At 42.9% G+C, this 13,272-nt stretch overlaps 1 long non-coding RNA gene across 1 annotated transcript in view; it reads right to left on the bottom strand.

Annotated features, from left to right (window-relative positions):
- Positions 1-4,316: 4,316 nt before the first annotated feature.
- Positions 4,317-13,272, bottom strand: part of LOC144616343 (uncharacterized) — a 48,084-nt gene continuing 39,128 nt past the window's right edge. The window contains exons 2-4 of the long non-coding RNA XR_013555478.2: positions 4,921-5,116; positions 4,695-4,824; positions 4,317-4,511 (exon numbers count right to left, since the gene is read on the bottom strand). This is a non-coding gene — a long non-coding RNA (uncharacterized LOC144616343). The remainder of the gene's footprint in view (positions 4,512-4,694; positions 4,825-4,920; positions 5,117-13,272) is intronic.

Below are 13,272 nucleotides of genomic sequence, written 5' to 3'. Positions count from 1 at the left end.
GCCTCTGACCAGAGTCTCGTAGCCCTTAGTAACTGTTAAAAAAATCCTGTAAAAGTGCCTCAGGGAAAACATAAAAGCTGCCTCCCCAAAAAGTCTGGGGGGATGCCGTTCTGCCGGAGATAACAAATCTAACGTGCCACGTTTGTAAGAAAAAAACAATAATAGTTTGCAGCCTGGTAACAGTCACAGGATGTAGAACGTCTGCCCTTGGACTCTAGGTATGGCGTCACTCCTGCAATCTGCTGGAAATGTTTCTCTCCAGGCCCCTAGATTGCAAGGACCCCCGAAGCAGAACGACTATCTCACTGCAGTCACACCAACACCAGAAAGGGAGACACCAGAATGGATAAGACGATGGAGAAAGGAAATATCTCAGCTGACCCTAATCCCTAATCAGTCCGCATGATCCAAACCCCCTTACCCCTTACCCAGAATTTTCACCCTTTAAACCCAGCTGCTTGTATAAGCCATCGGGCAGTTCAGGACTTTTGAGCATTAGCTCCAGTTCTCCTGGATGGCACCATGTCAATAAATAGCCCATCTTTCTTCACTGCCATAGCTCAGTGTCTGCTTTTATTGGCTTGCTGTGCACCAGATGGATGAACTCTCATCTGGTTTGGATCCAGCCTTCTCATAATGATAGAGGAAAAACTCCTTGATACATTGTGAAGTGAAGAAGAAGAAAGAAAGAAGTTAGAAAAAGGAAGGAAGGAAGAAAAAGAAAGAAAGAAAGAAAGAAAGAAAGAAAGAAAGAAAGAAAGAAAGAGAGAAACTGGGTACTGAGTGCTGCCCATGTGTAAAAAGGGGGGAAATGTGAGCCATGTTAATGGTTCAAGAAATCTGAGGGCAAATAAGCAAATTCTGAAATTAAACTGAAATGAATAAAGCTAATTGTGAGTTCTGAATATAATTCTCTGATGATACATTCTTAGTCAGATGCCTTCTATTTCCGCCAGAAACTTAAACCAACAAACAAACCCAGATTTTATAAACCATAGAAAAATACAGTAACTTCTATGGCATGCTATGAGCTAGCATTACTCTGATCAAAACGAGACAAACGTAGCACAGGAAAACTCGAAACCACGCTCAAATACTAGAGTACATGCAGAAGTCCCAAAACAGAATCATATAAAAATGAACCAAGTGCATTATTAAGGAAACATACACCAGGAAGTACACGGTGTAGCCTCGGAACGTCAGTATAGTTAAGGACTTAAAATGTCATCCACCCACTCATCAAACAAGGGTTACTGAGCATGCCCATGTGACAGACACTGCGCCTGGCCCTGGGAAATCAGTGGCAAACCAGACCACCTTTTAAGGAACTTATGGATAGGGGAGTGAACAGATAAACGAAGCACATAATTTCACGTAATCGTTAGGTCTTAAAAAAGCTTTTGCTGCAGCAGACGTATGTACAGAAGTCTATGAGAGCTACTGGGTTGACTTCTCCAAGGACAAGACTATGAGAGCAGGGGCTGGATGAGGGAGTCACTAAATGCCATGCAGAGAAAAGGCCAAGGTCCAGTGAGGGAGACAGAGGAGCCCCACCCAAGGCACGGAGGGGTCACCTTTGCGGCCTAATCCCTACAACTTGTCACCGCAGAGCCTGTGTTGTGCTACCCGGGAGGCCCAATCGTTACATTTTTGGAGATTCTCCAAGCTTGTTGTTCAGCAGCACCATTATTAAAAAATTAAATTACATAAAGTTGCAATTAAGTAAATTAAATTTACAACAGATGGAGATCCTCACCACTTCCCGATTATTTGCCAACATTGACTATCGTCTGTGCTCCTGAGGCTATTTTCACCAACCGCATGTGAATGACAGAGGGCCATTTAACGGCATGATGCTGCGCATAACGTCCCAACTCTGATTTCAGAGATGGGCCGGTAGCTAGAAATCAGCCCGGTAGGATTTTTGCACCGTGGAAATCAACGAGTGCTGTAAATCAGGACTTTACTTATTGTTTTGTTGACTCTTCAAATTTAAGGTTTTGTTGATCATCTAGAACATCGTGTAGAAAATGTGGATTAAATGTAAAAGTGGGATACATCTGTAGCCACTGCATCAGCCACGTATCCGTAGACACGGGTAAATAACCCAAAGTATTTAACAAATATTCTTCCAGTATCTGATTGCGCAAGGTAGTCGCTCACGTCATTGCCATCTGAGCAATATTCCGACACCCATTTGTCTGATTCGGTGAAATTTTAAAAAAAGAAATAAAAGAAAATAACCAACATTTAGGCCAGCTCTAAACTCATTGGTCAGTGGTGTGTGTGACTTCTTGTCATGGAAATGGATAGCAACCAAGCAGTTAAGCAGTTACTTGTAGTTTGATTTTGTGACACTGCTGTTGGCAATAAAATTATAACAATGGCTATAACTTTATAAAAATTCTAAAAATTGCTATTTTGCAAGAAATAGCAATTCATTTGAAGTTTTAGGTCTAACCTGAATTTCCAAGCAGCATTTTAACTTAAAATTTATTTCTACAACTATATAAAGAAATATTTAACACAAATTTTTACATCAACCTTCAAGCAGTATCATGTTTCATTCACCATTTGTACATATATACGTACGTACATATATGTGTGCTTATTTTTCTCTCAGAGTCAGTCATTAAACATTTACCAGCACATCTCTGTCTCTAAACCAGGAAACTGAGTAAAGGAAACCTCATTTAAAAATGGAGTCAAGAGACCAGAAAGGAGCGGAAGAAACCTACTTTACTATTCTGGCGGGAGGAAGGCAGACTTTCTTCTTGCCCAGCAACAAGCTCAGCCAATAAGAAAATGCCACAACTCAGCCAATGAGAAACTGTCACCCCCCTGAACCCTCACTTTCCTCCATTGGGCTTTCCTCTAAAGCAGCCCCTCCCGACTTCCTCCTTTTCTCTACACAGTAATACTCCTCTCCTTTGATCTCTGGACTTGCCTATGGTTTGCCACAGCTTGTGTGTCCCAAATTGCAAATCCTCTGCTATTCCCAAATAAACCCATTTTTCTGGTAAAATTACTGGCTGTTTTTACTTTTCATGTTGACAAAACCATACATCTGAGAGAGGCCCCTGAGTATACATGCACAGAGGACAGGGAGAAGCAAAAAAAAAAAAAAAAAAAAAAAAAACCTTTTAACACTCCCTTGTTCTTTGTCTTCAAATCCTAACATGTTTCCTGAGGGGAAGAGGGATTATGGGAAGAACTTCTTTTCCCTGTACTAGAGAAGACAGAGAGGAAACAAAACCTACCCGTTATTCCCATTATAGACTTCCCTAACTTGAAGGCTTTCTCCCAGGCTCCAGATCCTTGTATCTCAGACTGATGGAGTATCAATCATCTAAGTAGCCAAAACAGATGATATGGCCTCTTTTCAGAGAGGACTGACTTGGTGCTCACAATACTCTGATCGTGCAGCTGAAACCTCTTAAAGACCAAAACGCACGGGCCCCAAGGGGGCATTTATTAGTTTTTCTCCTTAGAGATCTTCCTTTACTTGAAAAACTTTCTCCCACACTCCTTCCAGTTAACGAGTCCTCAGAAGCTTTCTAGAAACAGTGCTATTGCACAAGATGGCTTCGGAAGTGCTAAAAGACTTGCCTGGAAATAAAAATCGCGTGTTTGACTTTAAGACAGAGGTGAGGGCTCACAAGCTTATTTTGCAACCCTAATAATAAGTGGAATTAATCGTAATCAACTTGGAGAACTCAGACGTTTATGACATCACTTGTAATGGTTTGCCACAGCTTGTGTGTCCCAAATTGTAAATAATAAATTCAGCAAAAAGATGCATCGTGTCTTATCAAGGAACTGTGTGATTCAGAGCCACTATAAACAAGGAAGACATAATTAATCACAGCCCTTATTTTGGAAACTTAGTTGTTTTGAAAACACTTTGGTTTCTGATGATCTTTAAGCGGCGTATCTTCTGCTGGAGACCTTGAGGACTGCCTCCTAGGGTTCCTTCCCAGAACACAAGGATGATTCCATACTGGTCCGTCCATAAAGGGGATTCGCCAAATTAGACAGTCAACCCTGCTACAGTACCATATTCGTAACAATGGTTACTAAAAAACACGTTTGAAGATGCTCGCTGTAGGTACTGTAAAGTTAAAAATCCTTAGTAAACTGAGGACAATGGGATACATTCCAAAAATTGTTGCGTGAACAATAACAACAACAACAAAAAAGCCCAGCATCATATGTTCAATAGTGAACTGATAGTTTTATCATCATTAGTATCAAAAGCCTGCAAGAAACAGTCCTTGTCACCACCATATGTCTTGTTGTGGACTATTAGACAAAACCACTAGCCACAGCATTTAACCATGGTCAACTCTAAGACAGTATCATCCTTTCCCATGACTTCACTGCTTACCTGGTATGGTGGCCAGCTTCCAAGATGGTGGCACTCCTTTGGCAATCAGGTCGTAATAGACAATGATGCCTGTTTCAGTCACAAAGCGTCAGAACATAGCAGCTGACTGATTCCCAGCAAGAGACTGCCCATAAAAGGAGATATTTTCATTTATCACCATTTTTATTGATAAATTCACAGTCCTCTAAAAACAATCTTTGATGTGAAGGACAAGGGTCTCCCCAAGCAGTTCACTGAGAACATCACCAAAGAGGGAGTCCTGATGCCCATGGCTACAGAGGATGCGCGTAGGAGGTGAGCCACTTACCATCTCCTATAGGCGGGCAGAGCAGCTGACCCAGCAGGGTCTTGGGCAGCACTGTCGGGGCATCTGTGGAGCTATCCTAGGGTAACGGAGTGAAGTCCAGGTGTTCTGCCACCATGACAACAATGTAGTGCTTGAGAAAGAAAAATAAATATGTAGCTAGTCATGGCTGGGCGGGCAGACCTTATTTTAGGGCATTTCTTTCAACAATGTAAGGAGCTGGGCTTACATGGTGATGGGATTAGCGGCAACGGAAGGAGGCACGTAAACTTTCAGCCTGAGGTTTTCAGGCATGAGTTTCAGCTCAAGTGCCCGATGGCAGAGGACCCCAAGGACACGGCAATGTCCTCTCACTTCCAAGCCGTGTAATTTCTCCAAGTATCTTCTAGTCAGGAGTGTCCTTCCAAGAAACAGTATATGCTAACCTGGGGAAATGTATAATAGGGGATTTATAACACCAAACCAAAAGATTTCCTTTCAATTCATCACCAATACTATTGAGAACCTAGACCTGGTCCTTATTCCCGTTTTATTCATCATTCTTCTCCATAAAAATGAATTTCGTTCTGGCCCGTGGCTCTTGAGACAGCGGTCAAACGAGTTATATGACTGATTTGCTCTGGGTAAATATTAGAATGTAACAACTTTGTCTTGTAATTTCGATATATTGGTCATCAATTTTCACATCTTGGAGACAAGCTTGTATTTAAATGGCCTTAGATTTGTGTAGGTAAAATGTACTTTCTTCCCATCGAGAAAATAAACATAAAAGATTAGTGATTTGAAGAGAAGCCAAAGCATAGACAAAGCAAGACCCCACAAGTGGTCAGGAGGTGTAATGAAATCAGAGGTACTGTGTAGCGTGGTCACGCTTGGTCCTACGGCTCACGTGGATGTAAAATCACATTCATGTAATATACGCCACATAACTGATACTTTTCCTTAATGAGATTTCATCTTTTGTGCTTTCAAAAAGAATCCATTTTATTAAAAATTTGAAATTGGCCTTACTTAAACTCACATGACAGTAGTTTCTCTGACATAATCTCACTTGAGAGGGGAGTGACTAGGGAGCAGAGTAGTAGAGGCAGGACTGATATGTAAGATGGGCAGGTGCAAAGACTTCCCAATTCTTCTCTTAGAACTAACATTTGAGGAAACTCCATACCATTTTTGCACCAGTCTGCATTCCCACTGAGAGTACAAGAGTTAAAAGTAGAACTACCCTACGATCCAGCAATGGCACTACTAGGTATTTACCCAAAAAATACAAAATACTAATTCGAAGGGATACATGTACCCTGACGTTTACAGCACCATTACCTACAACAGCCAAATTATGGAAATGGCCCAAGTGTCCATCAACTCATGAATGGATAAAGAAGATGCAACATAGGGGTGCCCGGGTGGCTCAATCAATGAAGTGCCTGACTTCGGCTCAGGTCACGATCTCACGGTGTGTGAGTTTGAGCCCCGAGTCAGGTTCTGCACTGACAGTGGGGAGCCTGCTTGGGATGCTCTCTTTCTCCCTCTCTTTCCCCCCTCCCCAACTCATGCTTTCTCTCTCTCTCAAAATAAACAAACTTAAAGAAGATGTGGCATATATATACAATGGAATACTACTCAACCATAAAAAAGAATGAAATCTTGCCGTTTGCAACAATGCGGATGGGGCTAGAGAGAAATATATCAGAGAAAGACAAATACTGTATGATCTCACTCATGTGTGGAATTTCAGCAACAAAACGAAAGAGCATAGGGACACAAAGAGAAAGGAGAACCAAGAACTACACTCCAGAGAACAAACTGATGGGCACCAGAGGGGCGGTGGGAGGGGCACAGGGGAGACAGGTGATGGGGATTAAGGACAGCATTTGTGGGGACTGGGTGCTGTATGTATGTAAGTGTTGAATCACTAAATTGGACACCCGAAACCAATCTTCCAGGTACATTAACTAGAATTTAAATGAAAACTTAAACAAAAAAGAACTAACATTTGGTGGAAAGATATTCATACATTTGGGGGTGGTTTTACTTTAACAAATTATTTCTGAAAATATGTGTTCATCTTTTTCACATCAGTGCTACAGTTCCTCAGAATAGCCTTCCTCTCTTCACAAGTCATTTTACATCTTAAGTCACACACAAATACATTATTTATTCCACTGCCTTCCAATCCAATGTCCTAAAGCCCACTGCTCAAGGAAGGGGAGCTGTAGTTTTCAATACAAAGCACTTTAATATTGACTTGATGGTAATTAGTCTGTTTTTTCCACAAAACAGACTGGATATATATGTATAATGCACATAATTTACATGGAAATTTCAAATAGGAGTAGACCGCAAAAATTATAGTCCAATAGCACCATGATCAAATATTCCCTTCCCAACCCTCTCATTCACTTTTCATGTTACTTTATTAACTAGTTACTATTAAATTTTAAAAACATAAATTTAAGAAAACATACATTTTAACATAGATTTTGCTTTCATATTAAATAACATTTGTGCTAAAAAAAAAAATCCCAAGACCCAAAACAGTGTTAAATTCAAAATTTGCTCAAAGGGCATATGTACCTACTTATTACTTATTTTACCTGAAGAAAACAGTGCTTAGTAAAACAAGACTAACAGTATTCTTAACATTAGCCAAATATATCTCAACCTAAAGTCCAATATCATGTTTGATGATGAAATATCGTACTGTTTCCAGGAGTGTATGTGTGTGTGTGTGTGTGTGTGTGTGTGTGTGTGTGTGTGTACTAGCTATGGGTGTTTTTTTTTCCCCTCCTCAAAAAGGCAGAAAAGTTCTGGAAAATATGGAGAGAAAGTTGAATCACAGATAAATTACACAAAAAAAATATGTTTCATTTTTATTTAAGTAGAAAATATACGAGTATGGTCAAACCTAATAAAGAACAAGCTCAAAAGTGATCAGTATTGATCAATGTATTTCCTACATTAAAGGTTAGACGTCACCTCTGGGAGAACATTAAATAATGAGCATGTCAGGCCAAACTATGATCCAAATGGCTCCATATTCAGTAATAGGCACAAAGCCAAGTCTATGGTTCTATCAGTCATCAATCAGGAGAGACAAACCACACAGCGAACTGAGTGAGGAAAGCTTAGTAGGAAGAATCGTGAACTCAAAGAACTGCAGACAGGAGGAGGTGGCTGGACGGAAGTAAGAAAACTCTAAGTGACAGGAAGAACAGAGGTTAGGGGCAGCTGCTGCTCCCCCCCCACCACCCCCCCGCCCTCCGGCTGAACAGGCACCAAGGGCAGAGACCCAGACCTTACTAGCAGGGTGGGCTGGGAGTTGCAGATGGCTGTGCCCTGGAGGGAGCCAAGTTCAGGTGTTGTGGCGCTGCAGAGGTGGCCCTGGAGCCTGTGGTGGGCACCCACATCCAGCAAGCAAATGCTTTTCTTCCAACAACGTCCCTCTAGGGCCATCTGAGGACACTTCAGTGCCAGCTGACAAAGGCCTAATATTCAGTAAAGGCCAAGTCCATTTCCCGGGAGCAGGCCAAAGGGGATATTTTTGCTAAAACACAGGGCACAGCTGGCCCCCCTGAGGAAGTGTGGAGAAGCCCCAGGACATTCCTGACATCACCTCCAGGCTCTCTCTCTCCAAGCCTTGCCCGGAAGGACCCGAGGAGGTGCCCCCGGGCCGTTGTTACCTTCCTGCCCTTTCCCTCAAGTTGCTCAGAACCGAACATTAACTCAAGTAGGTTTACTTCCCAGGCCATTCTACAAAGAAGAAATAGAAGCAAGCTCTAACACCCGTCCCGCCAGAAACTAAGCTCCTTTCCTCCGTCCATCCAAATCCCCACCATTACTCGGTCGGCCAGGTGAGCAGCCAGATGGAAAAGGAAGGACGCCAGCAATAAGAGGGCTGCAACGTAGTTTCTTTCTGATTATATTCATCAGCTCAATTGAGTATGCCTGTAACTCTCAATTATTGTTTACCGACATAAAACTTCAGGTCCCACTAAAGAGTGTCTTCTCCTAATTGCTGTCGCACAGAGCCAGGACCTGCACAGTAGGCCACAGCTGCTCTGGGGGCCAAACTCGAAAAAATAAATCTGTTCATCTGCTCAGACAAAAAGCTTTTCTCTCTTGGCCCATATTCTAGATGGTCACAACAAAACAACCAAACAAAAAACCCCAAAATACTTCCCAATAAAATTAATAACCACAGGCTCTACATCCTTTAGTTTTCGATTCGCATATATGCTATTTACATAGTACAAGAAGACCAAGGTCATAAAATGTACATACAAGTGGCCTTGCTATTTAGCGGAAGCAAACAGGAAGTCTGCCCGTGGTCAAAAAGAAATAAACATTAAAAAGCTTTTTTAAGGAAAAAGAAAGTACCCAAATTAAGAAAACAGAAATGTGGGCAAAAGTTGGGGGGGGGGGCAAATAAAACTCCGTAAAGGTGAATTTAGTACCGGATTAGACACTGCTCAATTCTTGAACTGTAAGGAACGGCTTAAACAAACAGAATTTTGTTTTTTCCAGCTTCTAGGCGGCCCCAAACCGGTAGACTAGTTCCATGAAGCCAGAAGGAAACGGGCTTTGTCGATTTTTCCGTTCTACTTATGTGCGCACAGATATCTGCTGCCTTTCTTGGAGGAAGGGTTGTACCCCTCTGCCACACGCTGTCCATCCGGTTCATGGGACTTGCCTTGATCAATGCAGTCGAGGCAGAAATAACATGTAATTTCTAGCTGTCAAGTTTTCCCGCATACTCTCTCCTTCCTCTGCCGTGAGACTGGCAGTATTTCCCACGGGGAGCTGCCCATCAGCCTGGCATGAAGATAATGGGGCCAGAGGCTGCTGGCAGTCTACACGTGCTACATGTGCAACGTGAAAAGGAAATAAAACACCCCAGATGGAGGTTTCAACTTGGCCCACCGCGGCTTAACCACACTCCCGATCAATGCAGAAATTAGTGCACAGCAGAGGGTGTTACCACACACTGAAAGCAAAACAAAGCCAAGACTACACAATTTTTGCCATTGGCTCCAGGGATGGGACGGGGACAGAAAGAGACTGTTATTACGGTTTGAAAGGACAGGTGTCCCTAATTTGCACAATGCTTTCCCTACGATAACTTACAGCTAATTCCCCTATCGACCTTACTAGTTTTGGTGAAGTTTTTGGCAAAATAAATGTACATCGTGTGATGTGCTACTGACTACGTTTGAAAAAGTGCTACCAAAAGTGGGGGGAGGGGAGACAGAATCAAAAGTAATTGGCCGGTTTACAAACAGGAATGAAAGGAATTGAGAGAAACTAAAAATTCTAGGCTTCCTGAATGGAAAGAAGCGACTTCTTCCCAACACCGACAGTTAAAGGGAAAATCGAGAAATGATTTCAACAAGAAAGCTCTTTTTAGGCTCAGTCGTGGGCAAATAGCAGATCAAGGTGCGACCACCTCACTGTTACAACCGTCTCTCAATGGTCTGAGATAATGTCCCGTGAAACACTTTAGTTAACGAAATGGCTCAAGAAAATGAAATTAAAGTGATGGCTTTCCTACCGAAGCCTGATAGGCTCAACGTATCCAAAATCAAGAGGTAAGAAGGGTAGAAGGAGGAGAAAGAGACTGAGAATGAAATCTCAAGAGGAGAGGTGGGTGTGGCTACTGATACATGTAAGCAAACAGATAAGAAGGTGATGAACTTCCTGAGTCGCGTAATACCAGAGAGCTACCAATCTGAATAAAAGAGGCTACAGGAGGCTGTGACTCATCAAAGGTTCAAAGGTCACTTGGGGTCCTCCCACTTTTTGTACCGTCAGAGGTCGGCCAAGAAATCTGCTTGGTTTGCAAGGACTCTTCAAATGTGGCCAAAGCGGATGGCAGAGAGGGAAGATGCCCCCAGAGGGTGGAGCCATGAGCCTTGAAGAAAGTTCTGAGGGCACTGCCGTACTCACCATGGGGTGCAGGACCCCCTTCGGAGACTCCTGTCCGTCTCCTGTGTGATTTCAGATTTCAGTAGCACCTACTGTGTGTTTCCCTATTAGCAGTTGCCTTGTCTGTGTTCTAGCTTCACACACTGGGTGTGTGTAGGGAAGACATCTTTTTAATACATGGGTTTCTGGAACAAGAGAGGTCACGTTCCGACTGATGAGATAATGCCATGAAAACACTGACCGTCAGGCCTGGTGCTCTGGTTCACTGGGACTTGAGAGCTGGCTATCAAGCTGGCTATGTTTTGTGTGCAGAAAGGAGCATTAACGGAAGACAGTTTAACAGAAGCCTAGACTGTGTTAAACTGTATTAGTGTTCAAAAACATTCCCTGGAGGGACGCCTGGGTGGCTCAGGTGGTTGAATGTCTGACTCTTCAATTCAGCTCAGGTCATGATCCTGCAGTCCTGAGATCGAGTCCCATATGGAGCCCATGTTCAGTGTGGAGCCTGCTTGGGATTCTCCCTCTCTTTCTCTCAATCTCTCTCTTTGAAAGAAAGAAAGAAAAAGAAAGAAAGAAAGAAAGAAAGAAAGAAAGAAAGAAAGAAAGAAAGAAAGAAAGACAAATTTCCCTGGCCCTCCTTTGGGACGAGTTATACTTCTCTATCTCCGTTCTGTCGGTTTTGGCCATAGGACTTGTTTTGCCCCAAGAAATTTGAGTGGAATTGACATCTAGGCAAAACTTTTAATCCAGCACCCTGGTCACCATGATTTCTCTTTTGGTTCTGCCGTGAGACCATCCATGTTCCAGACAACGCCTCATTCATCAGATGGGTCCTAGAGTTATGGTAACATGATGCACAGCTACAGCCAACACACAATGGACATGAATTGCAAACATCACATCAGCCTTTGTTGTTAAAAGCAGCTGAGATTTGGGGGTCATTTCATACCTCATTCTAACCCAGCTTGTGGTCTTCCCATAGGGCTACACCTCCAGAGCTCACATCTACAGCCAAGACAGGAAAAGAAGGGGAAAAAAAAGATGAGGCACAGGCCTACTTTTTTAACCCATCAATGACCAGAAATGTGTATTTCCAAGGAAAGCACAAAGAGGAGGATTTTGTTTTTATAGCCATTAACAGTAGAGAGGAAAGCTGGGACACAGAAATTAGAAACTCTACTTGTAAGTAGTCATCTTTCTTTCTTTTTCCTTCTTTCTTTTCCTTCTTTCTTTTCCTTCTTTCTTTCTTTCTTTCTATCTTTCTTTCTTTCTTTCAAAATTTATTTATTTTGAGAAAGAGAAGGGGGAGGGGCAGAGAGGGAGAGAGAGAGAATCCCATACTGACAGTGTGGAGCCAGACATGGGGCTTGAACTCAGGACCTGTGAGCTCATGACCTGAGCTGAAATCAAGAGGTGGAGGCTTAACCAGCTGAGCCACCCAGGCGCCCCTAAGTAGTAATTTTTGTAATTTATTAGAAGTAAAAGTAATTTAAGTAAAATTCTATGCTCAAATCTAGTCTTCTCCAACCCTTGTGCTACTATTCACTTTCCAGAGTTCTCAACCAACTTTTCCATGCATCCTGCCCATATCACAGAAATACATTCATGGTTTTTGAACCTACTTCTTTAGATCTGTGTTTGGAGATGTTTTCTTCAAACTTTTTTTTTTCTTTTAATAATCTTTTGGGATTACTATCCAAACATCACATTAGAGGTTTCTTAGAAGAAATATTTGCAAGTGTTTTATGTTTTCAATAACATCATAAAACATGTGAAATCAACTTGGGGATTTGGGCATTTTGGAAGGAGGAACTATAAGTGCAAAGGCCCTGAGGCAGGAAAGAGCTCCATGGGGAAGGCAAAGGGAGAGTGGATGGAGCGGAGGTCAGCAAGTGACCTGATAAGTGACACCTGCAAGAGACTGAATTTGGCCCAATATGTCTTAATTGCACGGAGAAAACTCTGGAAAACTTTAAACCAGTAAGCAGTGTTATCATATTTACATTTTCAACATTGTGCCTGCTGCGTGGAGATGCACTAAAAGAGAGGAGAAGCTGTGGGCCAGGCAAGAGTGTTCTACTTACTCGGAAGACAGGTGATTGCATGAGAAATGGAGGAAACGACTAGTGATGGTATTTGGAAAACGTCTGAAGGCAGAGCCGACGGAACATGCTGGTGGAGTGAAGGCTCACTACCGAGGGGAAGAGCAGACTAATTAAGAAAGACTCTGAGGTTTGGGGCAAGATTAGGTGGGAAAATGGTAATGCCCCCCCCCCCCAGGGTAGGGGGAGATGGAGAGGGTTCCGGAGTCGTTCTTGTGGTCATGTTGAGACCGAGGCACCTCCTGGATACTCAAGGAGAGATGAAGGCAGCTGAAGAGGTCAAGTTCTGAGCCGAGGGAAGAGGTCAGAGGAAGGGCATGTAAGAAAGGAGCCCGGGCTCATCTCGGGAGTGAGCCTGAACACAGAAGAAATTCAAGGACGCCAGCCTGGGCACACCAACAGGGGAGGTTCGAGGAAACATGAGAACCTGCTAAAAAGATTCAGGAGCAGCAACCAATGAGGCACAAGGAAAATCAGGTCCGGCTCACGGGTGACCATCAGGTGAAACAATCCAGGCGAGAAGCAGGTGAGGAAAGCTGTCGGGCTTCTCAGAC

The sequence above is a fragment of the Panthera onca genome, chromosome B2 (genome assembly GCF_046562875.1).
Source record: "Panthera onca isolate mPanOnc1 chromosome B2, mPanOnc1 haplotype 2, whole genome shotgun sequence".
Taxonomy (NCBI): domain Eukaryota; kingdom Metazoa; phylum Chordata; class Mammalia; order Carnivora; family Felidae; genus Panthera; species Panthera onca.
This window is presented reverse-complemented; position numbering and strand designations above follow the sequence as displayed.